Raw genomic sequence first — 22788 nt, forward strand, 5'->3', positions numbered from 1 at the left:
GATGGACGGACACACAGGGATGGACGGACACACACACAGGGATGGACAGGCATGTCTCACCCTCGGCTTATACACGAGTCAATAAGTTTGTCCGGTTTTTTTGGGGGTAAATTGGGGGCCTCGGCTTATATTCGGGTCGGCCTATACTCGAGTATATACGGTAAGTCAATTTTAGTATTGTATTGTTTTCTTGTCCTGTTTCCTGCCCTTCCTCCCTAAAGAACATATGTATGTTTCATAACACCATGTACAGTATATCATCCTCTGGTTTATCTGACTAACCACATCCCTATTACATTTCCTGTACATCATATAATGTCAAAATATTTGTATATTCACATGTACTATCGTTGTAACAATTTTATGCCTTGATCTTTTCCATAATAAAAATTGTTTGTAAACAAATAATAATAATAATAATAATAATAATAATATCTGATTTCAGATTCCGGTATCTCGATGTTCAGATTCGTGTTTCCCTGGAAGCAGAAAAAAATTTGGATCTACAATTCATAAATGTTGCTATGAGTGCGTCCCATGTCCAGAAGGAGAGATATCCAACATTTCCAGTATGTTTTGTATTTGCTAGTTACTACTGTAGTTCAAGTGTATATCAGGGGGGAAAAAAGAAGAACATCTCTGCAATGTGTGTACATTTCCTCATGTTTTATCCTTCTAAAGACCCTGCAAGTACAGAATGATAGCTGTTGATCCTGCCAGAAATGCACTCGGCTCCTAAATTCTGCTGTGGGCTAACAACATACAGGAGGTTGGTGTCTGAGATCAAAAGAAATGGTTTCAGCCCCGCCTCGTTGTATGTTGTTACTTTTACTACTAGACATGTGTACTGCCAAAAAAAAAATATTTTTTATTTATTTTTTTCGCTTTTGTTTCATTTGTTTTTTGTTTTTCGGATCAATCGTTATGATCGATATTCATTATTTCAAACAAATTCAGATGCATTCAAATTAATTCCATTCCATTCATATAGATGTGGTATTTGAATTTTGATCATTCGTAACTTCTGATCAATTTGAATTTGTAACATTCTATATGTTTGCGGTATTCGTTATTTCGTAAATCCAAAAATTGTAAGGAACAAAAAGACCGAAATTCTAAAATCCAAAAATTGAAAGCACAAAAATTTGAAAATCCGAAAACAAGAATAAAAATTAGAAAATCCGAAAGAACAAAAAATATTTGAATAATATCTGTTATAATTAAAGTATTATATTTATTAATCATTATTCTAGCTTTTTTTATTATTATTATTTATTAATAAATAATAATAATAATAATAAAAACTATAATTTCCTTTCAAATTTGGCTATTCGTGAACATAACAAATACAAATTTATCCTGAAGTTATAATGCATTCTTTATTTTGGATAATTATTAACTTCAGATAAGTTTGTATGTGTTACATTCACTAACAGCCAAATTTGAAAGGAAATTCCAATACCTATAATTTCATAGTTTATAACAATTATTATTATTATTATTAGTATTATTATTATTATTATTATTATTATTATTATTAATACATAATAAAAAAAAACTATAATAATGGTAATAAATGTAATATTTTAATTATAATAGAAATTATCTGAATGTATTTTGTTCTTTCATATTTTCAAATTTTCGTTCTTATTTTTGAATTTTCCTTCTTTCAATTTTAGGATTTTCGTTCTTATATCCTGATTTTTGTTCTTTCGTTTTTCCAGATTTTTTCATTTTCAGATTTTAATTCTTTTGAATTTTCTATCTTTTAGAAAATGTGTTCTCTAAAAAAATTCATAAATGGTCTTTCGTTAATTCGGATGTTTCCAAATTAATGAATGTGCCGAATTTTGAGGAAAAACGAATTTGGAACAAAATGAATTGCACGTGTCTATTTACTACTATTAAAATGAATACTACTGCTACTAAACTACTGAATCACTCCCCTCTCCTCACTTTTTCTGACAGCATCAAAACATATTTTTATACATAATTCCCGATATGTCGCAATGCACAGAAACTGCAACAATTTCTCTAAAGTTCCACATTTATGATTAAAAAGTCATTCTTAAGCCTCAGTCAGTGACTTTTCCTAGGCTAAGGTGATGCCATCAGTCTGCTACAGGCAGGAAGAAGCATTTCCTCAGTCTCCTTCCCCAGTGATCAGACTGAAAGTATTGTAACTTTGTAGCAGGGCAGAGTCTGCAGCAGGGGCTGATCTGCACCAGGCATCCAAGAACACAGCTTAACCACTTCAGCCCAGGAAGTATTTACCCCCTTAAGAACCAGGTCATTTTTTGTGATGCAGCATTGCATTACTTTAAATTATAATTGTGCTGTTGTGCGACACTGCACCCAAATAAAATTGATGTCCTTTTTTCTCACAAATAGAAAAATTATTTTGGTGGTATTTGATCATCTCTGCATTTTTTATTTTTTTCACTATAACCAAAAAAAGAGCAACAACTTAAAAAAAAAAAAAAAAAAAAAAAATTATATATATATATATATATATATATATATATATATATATATATATATACATACATATACTTTCTGCTATAAAACATATCCAATAAAAATGATGTAAAAAAATCGAATGTCTTCATCAATTTAGGCCAATTTGTATTCTTCTACTTATTTTTGGTAAAAAAAAAAAAAATCCAAATAGCACATATTGAGTGGTTTGTGTAAAAGTTATTGTGTCTACAAACTATTGGATAGATTTAGGGATGTTTTTTATTTTATTATTTTTTACTAGTAATGGCGGCGATACACGATTTTTAGTGGGACTGCGACATTGCGGTAGACAAATTGAACACTAAGTGGGGATTAGTGACACCAATACAGTGATAAGTGCTAAAAAAAAATGCACTGTCACTGTATAAATTATACTGGCAGGGAAGGGGTTAACATCACGGGCAATCAAAGGATTAAAGGTGTTCCCTGGGAGTGTTAACTGTCTGGAGGGATGCTGACACTGCACAAATAGTTGGGATAGTTCTACTTTAAGGCAAAATGAATGTGGATTGTGCAAGTTGCTGCAGAGCTTAGTAAATGAGGCAAAGCTTTATTTTGGTGGTATTTAACCACTTACAGAATGGAAGATTTGCCTGCTTAATGACCAGGCCATTTTTTGAAATACGGCACTGCGTTTACCATATAATTGCGCGGTCATGTGATGCTGTACCCAAACAAAATTGATGTATTTTTTTCCCCACAAATAGAGCAATAGAGCTTTCTTTTGCTGGTATTTGATCACATCTGTGCTTTTTATTTTTTGCGCTCTAAACAAAAAAAGAGAGACAATTTTGAAAAAAACTATATTTTTAACTTTTTGCTATTAAGGAAAATTGTTACCCATACTTGCCGTAATTTTCCTTTTCTGGATCCTCCCCATGTCAGCCTACTATGGGTCAGCTCTGCCCCCTCTGACCCCTCCAGGACCACCTTTTTTCCTAGCCCATAAAGGGTAGCTGTCTGCCCACACCAGCGTTCAAAAAATACCCGCCTCGCGACGGATAAACTGGGTGGGAATCCTCCGAATGACATGGGGAGGATCCAGGAAAGGAAAATTACGGTATGTATGGGCAAAAATTTTCCTTATTCCTGGACCTCCCCATGTCAGCCTACTATGGTATGTAGCAAGCAATATTAAAAAGGGAGGGAAGACAAAAAATAAGCCAAACCCTCAATGCAATATTACTCAAATTTTTAATGGGTGACAGCCGCCATAATAACTATAGAGCCAAATGTCTCCTCAGGCGGGCTAGCCAATTAAGCCTGTAATGCCTAATAAAAGGTGTTGGGCACGCTCCAGTTTGCTGCTCTGCAAACTACCTCAGGGGTAACCTTTTACGTATGCTGCCCAGGATGCTGCCATACCCTTCATCGAATGTGCTTTGATCTCTGAAGGAGGAGGAAGGCACAGTGTTTTGTATGCAATATGTATGGTCTTTGACAAATCTGAAAGAAAAAAACTCTGGATGTTGCCTGCATACCATTTTAGGCCCCATTGGGAATAAAAAAACTACAGCTGATCTGCTTTTAGACCATTTCAGGTAGGCTGAAACCGCAGAGCCCAGGTCTAACCTACTCCACTCATTATCAGCTGTATCCGCCGGAAAGGCTGGGAGAATGACCTCCCAGTTCATACGAAATAATATGGCAACCTTAGGTAGTAAGCTTGGAATCGGCCTAAGGACTATCATGTCTGGGAGCACCAAACAATATGGTTCTTTAGATGAGAAGGCGCACAACTCGGAGACCCTTCTGGCCGAGGCAACAGCTAGTAAAAACAAAAAACTGTTAAAAGAAATAATGAACAAGAGAAAGCTTTATCAAATGGAGGAACCAGCGATGTTCCCAAGACTAGTGTTAAGTCCTCTTTTTGAAAAACAATTTCAATAGAGGTCTGATTTGTATGGCTGCCCCTAAAAATCAGATCAACAAAGGATGTAGAGAATATCTTGTACACAACATAGCCAACATAGGCATAGCCCTTAGAGACCACTCTGCAGAAACTGCAAAATGTTAGACACTGAAGGAGATCCAAGGTCCCAACCCCTTTCTGTAGTATTCCAGATCTGGTGATAGGTTACATCTGTGGACCTCTTATGAGCCTGTAATAATGACTCCACTACACCACCTGAGAGACCCAAGCCAGTTAAAGCCTCCCTCTCACTTTCAAGTTATTAACTTCATCCTCCTGCAGTTCGGGTGTCAGGCCCTACTCTGCAGAAAGAGATTTTGACAAGGGGGCAGTGAGATTGGTGAGCCCAACTTTATCCTCCAAGTCAGAGCAAACCACGGCTCCCTGAGCCAGTAAGGTAAGACTACTATTGCTGTGATCCTTCTCGCTGAATCTTCAGCAGGATTTTGAGAGCCAACGGAAGCAGCAGGAACACATAAACCAAGGTGAAGACCTGGACAGAGCACCCTGACCTAATGCCTGTGGACGCCAGGTCCGGGAGAAGAAGAAAGGCAGTTAACAATTCTCCTCCAATGCCATAAGATCTATTGATTCAGGCTCCATTTGTTGTCATCCTCAAAGCCTCGACTCAAGTGATCTGCAAAAACCATTCCCAGGCCCTGGGAGATAAGATGCTGTAAGAGCCAAGATTCTTCTCTGCGCATAGGAAAATTGACATGTCACCTGAAGGAGAGGGCGACTTCTTGTGCCCCCTTGAGACACATAAGCCACCATAATTGTTGCCCAATAATCTAGACAGCTCGACCTTGCAACATAGGTTGGAATGCTAAAGCCCCATACACACTATCATTTTTTTCTGCTGAGTTTTTCCTTCAGAGTTACCAAAGCCATGTAGTAGAAGGGCCTGCCTGATTGCATACACATTGAAACTCCTCATATTATATGGTTTTGGTAAATATGATGGAAAAACTCAGCAGAAAAACTGCTAGTGTGTATGGGGCTTAAGAGAGTGTGTCTGACAGCATCCAATCCCAGGAAATTCACAAAAGTTCCATTGGCCTTAAACCTGCTGTCCCAGGCAGTGTGCCCTGCAGCCTGCCAGACTGGCATTGGTCGTCACCACTATTGGTTCTGAGGCTTTCAACGGAACTCCGCGGGAAAGATTGCGAGCTACTGACCACCAAACCAGGGACCAGATTATCTGAATTGGCAGATAGAATTTCTGGTAGAAGGAGTGACGATCCCACTGTAGAAGAAAGTTGCATTGAAACCTCCTTCTGCGCCAACAGCCACTTCAGCCACAAACTCTACAGCAGTCCTGAAAACTGCAAAAGAGAAGAAATGCCACTTCCCAGACTTTCATCTGAACATCCATCCACCAGCTCCGCTACCCACAGCCTAAGGCTGGACTCAGACTCATGCACTCTCCCTGCATTCCGCAGATCCGCATCACCGAACATGCCCCATAGGAGACCATGGTAAATGAACGCTAGCGCAAAATCGCAAAAAGCACCAAAAACGCAGGTGCAAATCCAACCCAAGTGCTGCTGCCACAGAAGTGAGCACTGCCGCCAGCCTGCAGGCTGCTTTGGCCAAACTATACAACCTATTTAGGTCTGCTTTTATTCTGCGATCCATAAAATCCCTAAAGGAGGGGGCGTGGCTTGACGCTGTTCCGAGATGGCTGCCTGAACCCAGAGCTCACGTCCGAGAGACCCTGCTTCATAAGCTCAGGCAAGTGATCGTCGATCCTTCTGCCTAAATTTGTCCCCCATACCACCGCAACATGTCAGCGGCGAGATCCCGGTCGCCGCCGGAGCCCGACGCTCCCCCCGCCAGACAAATCCCTGAAATATTCAGGTCCCGGCCTGCTGGCAGCACCCGAGCCGCGGCCTCGAGTAGGCCGCGATCCCACAGCAGGAGCCCGCTCCGCGCAAAACCCGACACGGACGCCAGGGATCAACCCGCAATCAGCCTGGAGGACTTGCGCAATGTCGCTGCAGACATTAAACGTACCCTCTCCGCAGCTATTTCTGATCTCCGGACGGATATCCAAACCATGACGCTGCGAGTGGAGGACATTGAAACCACTCAGGCCCGCCATGACTCCTCCCTGTGCCAGCTGCAACAGCTCACTGAATCCCACGCCGTCCATCTAAGGGACATGAACAGGCATATGGAGGACCTTGATAACCGGGGGAGACGTCGCAACCTACGAGTAAGAGGTATTCCAGAAACCTTGGACCCTGGACGCCTAACCCAGAGGGTAATTAACATTTTTAACGACCTCCTCGAAAGACCCCCGGACACCCCGATCGTGTTTGAACGTCTCCACAGAGCTCTGCGCCCCAGAGGCCGCGACACTGACCCCCCGAGAGACGTTGTATGCTGCCTGATAGACTTCCCCCTGAAGAAGGAAATCCTTCGCAAGGCCAGGGAGAGGAACCAAATCATACACAGAGGGGTGACCATTAAAATATTCCAAGACCTGTCTAACATCACTCTCCAACGTAGGAGGGAACTCCGGCCATTACTGGAAATACTGCGGAACAGAGCCATCCCATACCGTTGGAAGTATCCCTTCTGCCTATCTGTTTCTCACCAAGGCCGCACGGAAAACTTGAGAGTCCCAGAGGACCTCGACCACTTTTGCACCACGCTGGACTTGCCCCAAGTGGACCTCCCTGATTGGTATAGTGACTTCAGATTCCCTCCACTCCACAGAGCTGCGTCGATGGAAGGAGTGGATGAAGCTGGCAACTACGCCATCAGCAGACGCACCAACCCCCTCTCCATCGCTCCCCTCAGAGGAACGCCACCCCGCCGAGAAATGGGAGCCCCACTGCATCACCTGCCCATCGCAGGCCCCGCCATAACTAGGATAACATTCTTTAGCTCTGATTGCTACACAGCACCTGTTGTTAGAAATGCTGACTGTTATCGTAAAGCCGCTCTGCTAAAGCAAATGCCATCTTCACCTGGAGACATCACTATCTACTAAATCCTCCCACCAGATATGACAACCTGCTGGAGACATTTTCCCACCGTATGACCCCCTGGGTGCCCTCCATTGAAGCCCTCCCCCACACACCTTGCAGGTCACCGTGTTCTCTCTCTCTCTCTCTCTGCAAGGACCCCTCTTGCCCCAGACTTGTACTGTCCACTTTTACCTACCTACCTTGCGAACTTTGAACCATTGTCTTGCCGCCCTACACCTCGCGGCCCCCCTCCATACACCTTGAACTGAATTCCCCAGCGATGTTACCAGAAACGGATGCACACGCACGGACTCCTTTGATGTTATATACCTCCCCCTCTGCCCACTTTTTGCCCCTCTGGTGTACCTCTCAGGACCCACCTCGGTCTGCCATAGACACTACTTGCCTTACCCTTGATTTACTTATTTATATTTTAATGTTCTTTTTCCCTTGGTTTTTATTTACTTATTTATTCGTTTTTTTCTCTACATATATATGTTCTCGGCAGCTCACTTATGGACTGTTTCCCGCCGCATTACTATTTCCATTGGAGTCGGGAGTGAGGTGTCTGGTAAGATTAGCCTTTAGCCCCTTGGGGCACTTGCAACTATCTAATCTTTGCTTGCTTCACACCTGCTATCCCGATCTGAATTCTCTGCATTTTTACCAATTTTTTTTTTTTTTTTCCCTTTACTTGAGGTTTGTACTTTCCATCTCACAAAATGATTAATTGACACTAGCACCGATCCCCAGTGTCATGAGCAGAGCTGACCGACCTCTATGTCCTTACGTAGGTAGAAGGGGAGGGACACGCGCACATAGACACGCACCAGATCTACTAACAGAGGAGGGCCTTGGCTAGCAGAGGGAGAGCAGGGAGGGAATGCACCTTGCCATCCGGGAGGGACTCTATACGGGCAGCATGTCTGAAGCATTGCATGTGGGAATCCACGCTTCATATAACTGGAGTAAAAACAGCCCACCTTCTCAGGACCCTCCGTCGGTGATACATTAACTGACGCGCAGGTAGTCTTTTTTTTTTTTTATCTTCTTTCCTCTCCTCACTCCCAACTCTGACTGCCGCAGGTTTTGTAAAACTCTACAGTGTCTCTCAGGTAAAGCATTTCCCTTTATTCCTTGTACCTATTGCAATATCTGTTTCTCACGTTAAAGCATTTGTTGTGCCTCTCTGAACCTCTGTTTTTAGTTATTTTAGTTATACTTGTTTGAATGTTTTTGCATAGAACTGCCCCCCAACACTGTGCTCTAACCTGGAACTTCTCCCTCCACATAGCTCAACCTGTTTAGATGTTCCTAGCCCCCTCTGACACTCACAAGACCTATACCCACCCAGTCTACCTCTCCCCGGCCTTGAACCTGAACTTGACCTTGTACTTGCATTGCATTTTATCTTTAAGCTTTAACCCCCCGCCTCTAGGGCTGAGTCACTGACCACCGATCAGATACACCCCCTTCCTCTTACTCAGGTTATGGGGTCTTCAACCTAATACTTTTTACTAATCCCCCCGATCCCACACTATGTCACATTTCTAATTGCCACACGTTGCCCTTTCAGGTCTCAAAGCGACGGAGCTTCTTTACATCTCGTGTAACTCCGCCCGCCACCCCCACGCAACAGACGCTGGTAGTCAGTGTTGACCCGACCGGTGCCCTATTCGGTATTCCGAGGGTTGGCAGGTTCCACCCAAACACTGGTCCCTTCTTCCACTCCCCCTCCCTGCTTCTTCGGGTACCCACCTTCCCTTTTTGTACACCGACCTCTACCCCCTACCCTCCCCCTCCTCCCTCTCTCTTCTCTTCTCCTCTTCACCCTCTTTCTCTGACCCTCCCCCTCCCCGAGACCCCCCTCCCGTGAGCATCGCCCGCTACTCTTGCCTCTGAGCTTCAACAAAATGTCCCCTTCAGCACAACGGTCCACGAACATCTCCCTGAAGCTCGTTTCCCTAAATACTAGGGGATTAAACATCCCGGAAAAACGCCATCAAATGCGATTAACGATGCAGAAACTGAAGGCAGATGTTGTCTTCCTTCAGGAAACCCATTTTTGCTCAAAATCGACCCCCAAATTATCCAATCACGCCTTCCCAGTGGAATTTCACGCAACATGCCCCAACTCCAAAAGCAAAGGAGTCTCCATGCTTCTCTCCAAGCACTTTGACTTTCAAGCTCTAGACACTCTTGCAGATGTGAATGGTAGATTCTTATTTATCAAAGGAACGTTTAAAAATAGAATGATTACTCTAGCTAACGTATACAGCCCCAATACCTCTCAAGTATCCTTTCTTCGGAAGACAATACACCAACTAGGCTCTTTTGCTGAAGGAATGCTGATCCTTGGAGGTGATTTTAACGCCCCCCTGGATCCTTTGCTAGATACCTCCTCCGGGACCTCCAGCTTACCGTTTCGTGCACTTAAGCAGATCAGAAAAAGCCTACATGAATTACTGTTGCATGACACATGGCGAACGCTTCACCCTAGAGACAAAGATTTCACCTTCTTCTCTACACCCCACAATAGGTACTCACGGATCGATTACCTCTTGGTCTCCCAGCAGGAATTACATTTCTTAACCAAGGCCTCTATCGAACCTATGACGATCTCTGATCATCACCCTATCACAGCCCTTTTTACCTTCCCTGAACAATTTGACCGAACCAGTGTATGGAGACTGGATGCGAGTATCCTAACAGACGAAGTTAGAGTCAAGGAGGTCAGGGACTGTTTATCACACTATTTTGTAGACAATGACACGCCTGACGTCTCCCCTCTTATGCAGTGGGAGGCACATAAATGCGTGATAAGAGGCAAATTTATCTCCCTGGCCTCCGCCCGCAAGAAAGAAAGAACGGCAACATTGACAGCCCTATACACGAAACTCAGATCTCTAGAAACTAAGCACAAGAAAACCCTAGCGGTAGACATCCATACTGAATTACTGGATACTCGCACCCAGATCCAAGAAATACTGGGCTACCAGACGAGAAGAGCCTTTGCCCTCTCACAGAAATTTTTCTACGAACACGGGAACAAATCAGGTCGCCTATTAGCACGAGCGCTAAGATCCAAGAAGGCCAAACACACGATTCACCTCATTCACTCCCCAAATGGCTCCACCCTTGAAACGAATGCCGATATTGCCCGGGAATTTGAGCGTTACTATACCTCCCTCTACAACCTCAACTCTGATTGTTCACGCCCCCCAGATCCCCAAAAACGTCTTAATGACTTTCAGGCATACCTTTCTAGGCTTCCCCTCAAAACGGTTTCCTCTGACACCCTCCAGTCATTGGATACACCTATCTCAGCGACAGAATGGCTTCAAGCCGTCAAACAATTGAAACCAGGCAAGAGCCCTGGTCCCGATGGGCTGACCTCCGCTTATTATAAACTATTTGCTGAAACACTTCACACTCCTTTCCTTAAGGCCTTCAACTCTATCCCTACATCCAAATCCCTCCCCCGTAGTACCTTAGAGGCCCATATCACCGTTATACCCAAACCCGACAAAGACCCGACGATCACAAGCAGCTATAGACCAATTTCCCTACTCAATGTGGACGTCAAATTATTTGCCAAGATCCTAGCCAACAGACTTCTCCCATTCATTCCAACCCTTATTTCCCCTGACCAGGTTGGTTTCGTCCCTGGGCGTGAAGCCAGGGACAACACCCTAAAATCTATTAATATCCACCACATGATAACACAAACTGAACAGAAAGCCTTCTTCCTGTCTCTAGATGCGGAGAAGGCGTTTGACAGAGTGGCATGGGACTATATGGAAGCGGTACTCCTTAATCTGGGTCTCGGCCCTCATATGATGTCCATGATCATGTCCTTATACTCAGCCCCCTCGGCGCGGGTGCGAGTTAATGCCACTCTGTCAGACGCCTTCCCCATCAGTAATGGAACCAGGCAAGGCTGCCCCCTCTCCCCGATTTTGTTTATCCTCACTCTGGAACCCCTCCTCCAAACCCTTACCCTAAATAATGATATTAAGGGCATCCTCACCCCACTCAAAGAATGTAAATATGCGGCTTTTGCGGACGACATATTGATGTTCCTCACAGACCCCATTACCACGATACCAATTATTCTATCAGAGCTCGAAAAATTTCAAACCATTTCTAACCTTAAAATTAATTTCTCCAAGTCTTACGCCCTTAACATCTCCCTCCCAGAGACGATTCAAACGCAATGCGAAAAGAACTTCCCAATCAGCTGGAAGAATGACTCCATCACATATCTGGGCACGCAAATCCCGAGGTCACTAGCCGACCTGTATGCTAAAAACCATCTTCCTATCCTACTCAACCTCACGGCCGACCTTGAAAGATGGAACAAACAAACTCTCTCTTGGTTTGGCAGAATTGCGGTCCTTAAGATGAATGTTCTGCCTCGCTTACTATATATTCTCCAAACAGTCCCTATACAGGTCCCCCCAACATTTTTTAAAACGTATAATGCCATCTGCTCTAAATTTCTCTGGGGACACCGAAAACCTAGAATCTCCCTTAAGACCCTAGCTTGCCCTAAACACCTTGGGGGCCTGGGCTTTCCGGACATACTCAACTATTATAGAGCAGTCCACTTAACTAGAATTGTTGATTGGAATGTTCGCGATCCCGACAAAGAATGGGTCTCTCTGGAGGCCTCCTTCTCCTCCCTCCCACTTGCCTCCTTACCTTGGATGAAACCGTCCCATGTAGCCATCCCCACCATCTCCCACCCCCTCATTCGCTCTACACTGAAATGCTTCCAGCAGATCTGTTCCCATACCACAATCTCTTCAACCCCGGGACCCTTAACCCCGATTAAATGCAATCCAGACTTCCCGCCTGGCTTATCCCCGGACTTCTTACTAGATCACTGGCCTAAAGACAGACTGAACGCTTGCCACTTTTATGAGAGGGGGACACTTGCCCCCGCTCAGAACATCGCCAGTTCAGTGGATAGACCACCCATCCCTCCGTGGACCTACCTCTTGATCGCCCATTACCTGCGCTCCCTGAACGTGAATTCACAATGCTCTAGGGCACTGACTCCGTTCGAAACACTGTGCACCCAATCTACTCCCCAAAGACATCTAATAGCACTCACACACAACCTACTGTTTGATGGAGAACGTCCCGGTTCCATCACTGCATGTAAACGTTGGGAGGAAGACTTAGCATTGCCAATCAATGACGAGCAATGGGAGGCTATCTTCCACACAATTCATAAGGGATCTCTAAACGTCAGCGTTCAAGAGAACGGTTATAAAATTCAATCGAGATGGTACCGCACACCCTCCCTTCTTCACAAATTTGCCCCCAACACCACTGACATTTGCTGGAGATGCAAGCAAGACAGAGGAACTCCACTCCACATCTGGTGGTCGTGTCCCTCACTGCAGAATTATTGGAGAGAAGTTTGCAGACTCACCTCCCAAATTACCACATACGACATTGATCCAACCCCATCCCAGTGCCTCCTTCACCTCTTGCCCTTGCCGAGACGAACTTACCATGACTCTTTAGCTATGCATATGCTCAACGCTGCTAAACAGTGCATCCCTGTTCACTGGGGCTCATCCACGATTCCCTCCATCAAAGAATGGTTCACCAGAATCAGCAAAACGGCTGAAATGGAGGAACTGATTCACATATCCAGAGATACCCCCTCTAAATTCAGCACAAAATGGGCCTGCTGGAAACACTTCCAGACCACTGCTGATTACCTGGACGCAAACAAATAGAGACCTCATGAATTAAGGATTGGCTATGAAGAGTTACTTATCATGATATTGATTTACTCTGGAGATCACCAGGCCAGAAGAGCGAACAGGATATCTAACTATGTGTCAGCTTCCCTGCTCCGGGGGGTCCTGGGGAAGGGGACCCCAAACGTCCCCAGTCTCTCCTGTACCTTTACATCCCACTGCTGCTGTTTCCCTTCTCTATCACTCCCCCTCCCCCCCCTTCCTCTCTTTTTCTCTTTCTCCCTTCTTTTCCACTCCCACTCCCCTCTGCCCCCTCTCCTCCAACCTAGGCACACAGACATACCACTGTACTTCATGTCACAGACCCCCAACATGATGTCATTCCAGCCTTTATCCGCAGTGTTTCCCAGGAACCTACAAGAAGCGACTTGGAAACCTGTTACCTACCCTGCCCTACCATTTACCCCTGGACCCCTCTGAAACAAACCCATCCCCTCTTGCTTAGAGCTCCGACCCCATCCCCCGGATGGGCCCGCACACCTCACAGGGACAGATATCTCCTTAGCTCCCTGCTGCAGATCAAACCAAGTCCCCCTTATACTCCTCCCCATCTCAACTCCCCCTTTCTCCCACTCTTAGTGGTTGCCTTATGCCTAGCAGTCTATACCCCCACATCTCACACCTTTATAGTCCCTTTAATCCAAGAATGTTCTTGTATACAATCTTACTGAACTTGTTGTACGTTTAATTTGCAATTTTGTTAGCATCTTACTCCCCCCGATTGTTGGGGATCTCACTGTATATCTGTACCTTTGTGCCTATTATCTCTTTTCAATAAAATTTGTTTAAAAAAAAAAAAAAAAGAATCCCTAAAGGAGACTGAATCCTCCAGCGGAAGCATAATGTGGCAGGCGAATCTAGGTAATGAAGCATCCACCTTAGGCATAGTGTCCCAAGGGTTACAGCTTTGATACTCTATAATGCACATTAAGCTTCTCAGGCCCCGCCCAGTCACTTTAATTTCAGAAATGAATGGGAAGGAAGGTAAAGAGTTTTTTAAATACGGGTAGTATCTCTGCTGTTTCTTTGAGGCCTCCACCAAGGGGGGAACCAGTGCAAAAATCAAATGTATGCGATTTCGAGACCATCTCAAATCACTGCCTGAACACACAAAACGTGGAAGGAGAGAGTGCCAACACCTGCCTAACGAAGGTATATACAGTCATTTATACTGCCAGTGACCTTGGCCAGTAATACACAGTCATTTATACTGCACCTTTTTATCCCAGCACCAAGGGAACCCACCTCCTCAGGAGATTTACTGCCTCTATGGGGGGGTCTTCTGATATGGGAGATGCTGAACCCGAACAGGATGGATGGTGGATAGAGATTAAATAAATTAATAAATAAAAAAAATAAAAAACTTTAAAAGGCGTCCGGAGCGAGGACGAAAAAAGAACACTGGTGTGGGCAGACAGCCGCCCTTTATGGGCTAGGAAAAAGGTGGACCTGGAGGGGTCAGAGGGGGCGGAGCTGACCCATAGTAGGCTGACATGGGGAGGTCCAGGAAAATAAATATCCCCAAAAATGTTTTTAACCACTTCAGCCCCGGAAGATATGCGGTGCATACTAGCTCATTATGCCTTTTGACTTACAGGTGTGTAAAAAAATAAATGTTAGCTGGTATACAACTGCTTTAAAGGGGTAGTAAACCCTTGTGTTTTTTCACCTTAATGTATCCTATCCATTAAGGTGAAAAAACACCTGGCAGTGACCCGCCCCCGAGCTCCCCCGTTTTACTCACCTAAACCCTGTATTTCTGTCAGTGGAGATGTGCTCTCCCTCTCTCCATGGTGTCCCAGCTCTTGATTGGATAGATTTACAGTGCAGCTATTGGCTATCGCTGCTGTCAATCTAATCCAATGACGAAAGCACTGGGGGGGCGGGGCCGAGTCTGGCATTCGTGTCTATGGAGGCAAATGCTGGACTCGGGAGAGAGCATCAGAGGGGGGCGAGGTCACATCATCATGTTGCCCCACCCTCAGTTATAAAAGAACAGTTATAAAAGAACTGTCACCTAAGAGGCCGGTCATTAAGGCGGGTGCCTCCCATGAAGGCAGATCGGTGGCAGCATGCAGCTTATTTTTTTCTTTTTCAGTCCGAGAGAGAGAAGAAGAAGACTTCGTGGGACACTTTTATTTTTTATTTTTTAATAAAGGACTTGTCCCAAGCTGTGTCTTGTGTTTTTTTTACCTTTTTCAAAATTTTGGGTGAAATTGTAGGGGTACATTTGCACCCCGTTACCATTTCACATGAGGGGGAGGCTGGGATATGGGTTTACCCTTGTTAAAGGAGGCTTCCAGATTCCGATAAGCCCCCCTCCCGCAGACCACCACAACCACAGAGCAAGGGTTGTGGGGATGAGGCCCTTGTCCCCATCAACGTGATGACAAGGTGTTTTGGGGAGGCCGCTACCCCAAAGCACCCTCCCCATGTTGAGGGCATGTGGCCTGGTATGGTTGCTTGCTCGGATAAGGGTCTGGTATGGATTTTTGGGGGACCACATGCCATTTTTTTTGTATTTTGGTTCGGGGTTCCCCTTAATAGGGAAGGGTCTGGTAATGGGCTGTGGAGGAATCCCATGTTGTTGTTTTTTTCGATTACTTTTATGTGTATTGCCGGGACCGACAATTCATTATAGCCGCAAGTACCTAGTCATTTCACTCTCGGACTGTTCTAAACATGGGAAACATGTGCCAGTTTACAGGTATTTCTATAGACTTCTAAGGAATATTTCACTTTTATTGTTTCACTTTAAGCATTATTAAAATCACTGCCCCGGAAAAAAATTCAATTTTTAAAACTTTTTTTACATTTATACATGTCAAAAAAACATAAAAAATAGAAAAAAACTGTGCCCGCAATGAGTCTAACTAGGTCCAGCAAACCAGAAGGTAATTGACATCCAACGTGAGTATGGTATGCAATGAATTTAAACGTTACAGTCTCTGGATAAAGTGTATGCCCAAATAAGTTAAATAAAAACACCTCTGTGATCCACAATTAGGTGTGAGGAACCACCACCATATGAAAAGCTGCTTACCAGAGGGCCAACCCACACCAGCATTAGGCTATAACCAAGCCACGGTCTCTGACCTCTGAATGGAAACCCCGGTAGTGTCTCTCAAGTATTGCAGGTTGTTAGGCTCTTTCCATGGAAAATATGATCTGTAAAATCATATAGTATATAGAAAGGAAGGGGACCATAGCATAATTCCGTAATGCAGGATAATTTATTAACCACTAGGCATCCGTGCTATAGCCGAAAGACGGCTGCAGCGCGGACGTCAATTGCCACGCATCGGGGAAGTTCTGTGCTGGCCGTGTCCCTTTGGACACAGCCAGTCACAGATCGCTGTAAACAGCCAATCACAGCGGCCGTTTACAGAACAATTGGTATGTCCAATGCGAGATGATCTCATATGTAAACATATGAGATCATCTCTTATCGCCGGCTTTCCCTCCTCACACAGACAGCATGTGAGGAGGCAGAGAGGAACGGCTGCAGCGGCTGTGAGTAGGTAAAAAAAACATAAAATAAAGGTCCCACAATGTCACTGCCACCTGTCCCCACTGTCATCTGTCCCCACTGCCACCTGTCAGTGCCATCTGTCCCCAGTGCCAGCTGTCCCCAGTGCCATTTGCCCCAGTGCCATCTGTCCCCAGTGTCACGTATAAGTGCCATCTGTCATCAGTGCCACATCAGTGCCACGTGTCATCGGTGCCACATAGTGTCATATGTCATCAGTGCCATATCAGTGTCACGTGTCATCAGTGCCACATATTAATGCCATCTGTCATCAGTGCCACGTATCAGTGCCATCTGTCATCAGTGCCACCTGTCAGTGCAACGTGCCATCTGTTATCAGTGTCACGTGTCGTCAATGCCATGTATGAGTGCCACCTGTCATCAGTGTCACGTGTCAGTGCCACATATTGGTGCCACCTGTCATCAGTGCCCTTTATTAGTGCCATCTGTCATCAGTGTCACGTGCCATCAGTGCCACGTATTAGTGGCATCTGTCTTCAGTGCCACATCAGTGTCACGTGTCATCAGTGCCATCTGTCATCAGTGCCACATCAGTGTCACGTGTCACTGTCCTGGTGCTCCATGGCCTTCAAAAATGTAATAGTTAGTCAACAAGTTAGATGTATTAGTGCTACGTGTCATCAGTGCCATGTATAAGTGCCATCTGTCATCAGTGCCACATATTAGACCCATCTGTCATCAGTGTCACGTGTCATCAGTGCCACGTACTAGTGGCATCTGTAATCAGTGCCACATCAGTGTCACGTGTCATCAGTGCCACATATCAGTGCCATGTCAGTGTCACGTGTCACTGTCCTGGCGCTCCAGGGCCTTCAAAAGTGTAATAGTTAGTCAACAAGTTAGATGTGTAATTTATGCTCCTAGAACACCTGATGGCACTCCCTGCATGTTGGGCCTCTCTGGGTGGCTAGGCTGTGGAAAAGTCCCACACATGTGGTATCGTAATACTCAGGAGGAGTAGCAAAATTTATTTTGGGACATCATCTGTGGTATACACATGCCATGTGAGAGAAATAACCTATTGCAATGACAATTTTGTTGGGCCTCTGTATGTGACCATGCTGTGTAAAAGTCTCACTCATGTGGTATTGCCATACTTGGGAGTAATAGCAGAATGTGTTTTGGGGTGTAATTTGTGGTATGCATATGCTGTGTGTGAGAAATAAACTGATAATATGAGAATTTTATGAAAAAAAAGGAAAAAATCTTCATATTGCAAAGAATTGTGGTAAAAAATGACAACACCAAGGTGATAACAGCGTGACACACCTCTCTACGCGTTTTGTCAAAATTCACGTCATCTCGGGCATGTTATTGCCAAGGCACAGAAATCAAACTCTATCAGGACCTGTCTCAAATCACTCTGTGTAAAAGAAGAGCTCTACATCCATTTCTAGATGCGCTTAGTGACAGAAATATCCTGTACAGGTGGAAGTTCCCTTTCTGCCTACAGGCAGGCTCCGGGGAAGAATTTCCCTCCTACGTCACCCGGAGGAAGTGAACCCATTCTGCGAAAGCCTTGGAATCCCACCAATCACAATAACAGACTGGAATCGAGACCCACGCACAGCTACTCCACCACAAGAGGAACCAATGGAAGTTCATCAAGGAGAGAACTCCTCTATAACCAGAAGACGCCGACTCTCCATCCGTGCATCAGCCATCCGTCGCTCACTGAGAGAAGGAAGCGTCCCAGCCTCACTGGCACACAGGAAGTCAAGAAAGGATTAAGGGCGACATCTGGATCCAGTGAAAGCCTTCCTGTATTATATAACACTGCTCGACCTAAGCCGGAATAAACAAACAGCTCAACGAGTAAGTTAACTTGTACTTGAAAACCGTCAATTGCCAGATTACCACAGCAAATCAAAGACACCTGTAAGAAAGAGGCCTATGTCCCCTGTAACTGAGGTATGATAGATAAGTAGCACGAGAATACTGTTAACACATTTTCCACCACTAGCACATGGGATCTATCCGGAAAATTGTAAAGTGTAAATAGAGTTACAAAAACGTAGAAATAAAACAAGTCCAACAAAGCATTTAAAAAGACAATATGTTAAGTATAGCTTGTTTATACGGGACTAGGCTTAACTGACTTCAGTTATGCTAAACTTGTTTGGATAATAAGACAGCTAATTGGTGGGCTTAAGACCTACAGTAGATGTAAAAATATAGTAGTAAGGCACAAAGGCCGACAGAGTACTAAGAACAAATCGTCCAAGGCTGATTCCTACAAAAACAGCACATCTAAAGAAGTATAGATTTTGCCTGGAGCAATAACTCGCCCACGGACATGAACATTCCCCAACATTGCCTGTGCCCAGTTAGCACAAAAAGGGGAACCGTCACACAGGAGCAAGAACATTTCAACCAAGGGGAAAATCTGATTGTCTTGAAAGCGAAAAGTAAATGTTTTACACAGTTATGTTATACATAACATGATAAGCCATAAAAAGATATATCCCAACTCCTCAAAACACCCAACTCACCCAACAGCCTGACCATCCAGGCCCATTATATACAGGTAACCCCTATACTTGTGGGGGGGGGGGGGCAGCACTTATGCAAACCCTGCAGGAGTTGGGATATACTAGGTACACAATTGTTATTTCTTACTGAACGATTTACCACTAATGTAAAGTAGATACATGTTATCTGTTCATATTATAGAAGTTTATAAGTTATATAAGTCTGTGCATTCCCTCTAACCTACAAACACTGGAGAAACAAAGACATTACATACATAAGTGCAAGGTCCCAATGTTCCCCCGCCCTATTACCTATTAACCATTAACTATTAACATGCATCTGTCCACACACCTCATCTCAAATCATCACACACACTCCACGGCAAAAGGCCAACAAAACCAAACCAAAACATTGACAAACATGAGTTTATAAAAAAATACCCCAGAAAAACCACAAAATCCAAACACCCCTGCAGACACACCACTGTCATCACATGCTGTTCGCCAACACATTTTCTCATAGATAACGACCGCATGAGCAGCCTTCATGAAGAACAAAACCTATCTTGACCACATACCACCTATAGCGATCTTTTCCGATCCTACCACACCCTACAACAGTACAGTTCCTACTACTGTACTGACCTTATCCGGCATAAACAAACCTTTTGAAGGCAGGTTAGCGGGTCTATCCCTGCCACCGGTATACACTTCAACTAAACAAGCATAAACACCTGCTATTCCAAAACCTCTCTATCACCCTCTCTCCCCACACACCATCAGCAGCCAGAGGTATAACTAAAACTGTACTACCCTCACAACAACATAATGCCCAGGAATAACTCACCGCTCAGGAGAGCGAAGCTTAAAATAGTCTCCCTCAACACGAAAGGGCTTAATATACCCGAAAAAAGATTACAACTTTTACTACATATGAAAAAACTAAAAGCGGATATAATCCTACTACAGGAAACATATTTCAGAACAGAAAAAATTCCTACATTTTCAAACAAAGACTTTCCAAAAACCTTTCACGCGACTAATCCATTAGCGAAAATGCAAGGTGTCTCAATCTTAATATCCAAAGGGGTGCCTCTAGAAGTTACAGACTCACAGATATATGAATCTGGATGCTATGCATTCATTAAAGGCACATTATGGAACAAACCGGTCACAATAGCCAACATATATAGCCCCAACTCGGGCCAAGTGAGCTTCTTCCATGAGATAGCAATAGCCCTAATCTCTTTCCAGTCAGGTATTCTACTACTCAGAGGAGACTTCAATGTAGCACTAAATCCGCTCGAAGATGCCTCCTCTGGAACATCATCCCTGACATTTAAGGCTCTTAAGCAAATCAAAACTAAATTACAGGACTTACTTTTAAATGACTCATGGCACACCCTACACCCCAGTGACAGAGATTTTACCTTCTATTCCAAACCTCATGACCGCCACTCCAGAATTGACTATTTGTTTGTCACACAAATGGACTTACCTCTTCTGTCATAAGCAATCGTAGAACCTGTATTTCTATCTGACCCCAACCCCATTACTGCCACCTTATCATTCCCCCAAACACACACAACACACCAACATTTGGAGGCTTGACGTGTCGCTACTTAGTAACCCCTCATACTTGGCCAAAGTTACAGAAACCATCAAAGACTTCTTTGAAATAAATAACACCCCTGACACATCCCATTTAAACCAATGGGAGGCACACACGTGTGTGACTAGGGGAGCACTAATTAAACTAGCCTCCATCTGCAAACTTAGCCAGCAAGAAACAAACAACCTACTAAATTGAATAAAGGAACTAGAACAAGCACACAAACTCAATATTGCCCGCTCCACTCTACGGGAACTGGAGCAAACCCAAAAGCAACTTAAAGATGAATTCGGGAAAAAAACAAGGAAAAATTTCATTCTCTCCCAAAAGCTCTTTTATGAGCATAGCAACAAAAATGGAAGACTCCTAGCTAGAACCTTACAAACAAAAAAAGCGAATACCACAATACATAAAATCAGATCATCTCCGACAACAACAGTATCTAAAAGCGATGACATTGCAAACCATTTTGCCCAATATTACACAGAATTAGAAGTAGAACACGTGAAGAAATCATAACAGACTTTCTTACACAAAACATCCCTAAACCCATTTCCTCGTAGCAAGCAAAATCTATAGGCGGTTCCTTGACAGAAGAAGAATTTCATACAGCTATTAAACAAATGAAAATAGGCAAAAGCCCCGGCCCAGACAGGTTCTGCATGGCCTACTGCAAAACATTCTCTAACTTACTTACCACCCCTTTTCTTTTCTTTTTTTTTTTTTCTTTTTTTTTTTTTTCTTTTTTTTTTTAATTTTATATTTTTTTTTTTACAACCCCTTTTCTAAAAGCTTTCAAAACACTATCCCAACCTAAAATAACATCTAATACTCTATTTGAAGCACATATATGCATAATCCCCAAACCTGGAAAAGACAATGAATTAGCCTCAAACTACCATCCGATCTCCCTACTTAACACAGAGTTAAAAATATTCTCAAAAATCATTGCCAATCGCATACTCCCCCTAATTCCAAAATTTATATTAAAGGACCAGGTTGGGTTTGTTCCAGGAAGGGAAGTCAGGGACAATACCCTTAAAGCTATACATATCCATCACTGGCTCTCTACCAATAAATCCCCTGGATTCTTCCTATTGTTAGATGCTGAAGGCCTTTGACACGCTAGCCTGGGATTACCTCTGAGCTGTATTGTGAAAACTCGGCTTCGGTGAATGCCTGACAAACTTGATAGCATCTCTTTATGCTAATCCCAGTGCAAAAATTAGAGTAAATGGATCCCTGCAATCCGTGGCGGTAAAACCAAATCTACACGGGTGCCATGGGTTACATGCTTGATGGCCGTCAGAAGGTTCACCCAGTGGGCAGTAAAAGTGATATACCTTCCCTGCCCGTGTTTGCTAGACCACGTGTCTGTGGTCAGATGTATCTTGGCACCGACACTGTGTGCCAGAGATACATTCACTTGCCGCTGAACATGGCCATATAGCTCTGGGATGCCCTTCTCTGAGAAATACTTCCTTCCTGGGACCTTCCATTGTGGTGTTTCAATGGCCACAAATTTGCGAAAGGCCTCCGAGTCCACCAGTTTATATGGCAGTAGTTGGTGGGCTATGAGTTCTGACAAACCAGCCGTCAACCGTTGGGCAAGAGGGTTATCCGGCGTCATCATTTTTTTACGCTCGAACATTAGGCCCACGGAAGCCTGCCTTTTTGCAGAAAAACGTGAGCTTGGCATGATGGAAGGTGGAATGGAGGACAATTGTGAGGAGAGAGGAGAAGGGGAAGTAGAAGACGAGGCTGGATGGTGAGAGCCTGCAGTGTGGCTTTGTTTGTTCTGTTGCTCCCACTCGGCTCGGTGATGGCTGCTCATGTGCCTTCTTAAGGCGGTCGTCCCTAGGTGAGTGTTGGGCTTACAGCGACTAATGCGTTGACTGCAAAGATTGCAGATGGCAACACTATTGTCAGCAGCGGACACATTAAAAAAAGCCCCCACTGCAGAGC

At 44.2% G+C, this 22788-nt stretch overlaps 1 protein-coding gene across 1 annotated transcript in view; it reads left to right on the forward strand.

The window, feature by feature from the left end:
* The first annotated feature begins 451 nt into the window (after positions 1-451).
* LOC143940048 (vomeronasal type-2 receptor 26-like) overlaps positions 452-22788 on the forward strand; it is a 48506-nt gene continuing 26169 nt past the window's right edge. Inside the window, exon 1 of the mRNA XM_077461096.1 lies at positions 452-569. The gene's annotated coding sequence lies outside the window, so the exon portion shown is untranslated. The remainder of the gene's footprint in view (positions 570-22788) is intronic.

This window comes from Lithobates pipiens, unplaced genomic scaffold (assembly GCF_037356315.1).
Source record: "Lithobates pipiens isolate NorthernLeopardFrog02 unplaced genomic scaffold, aLitPip1_a1.2 Scaffold_3, whole genome shotgun sequence".
NCBI classification, from domain to species: domain Eukaryota; kingdom Metazoa; phylum Chordata; class Amphibia; order Anura; family Ranidae; genus Lithobates; species Lithobates pipiens.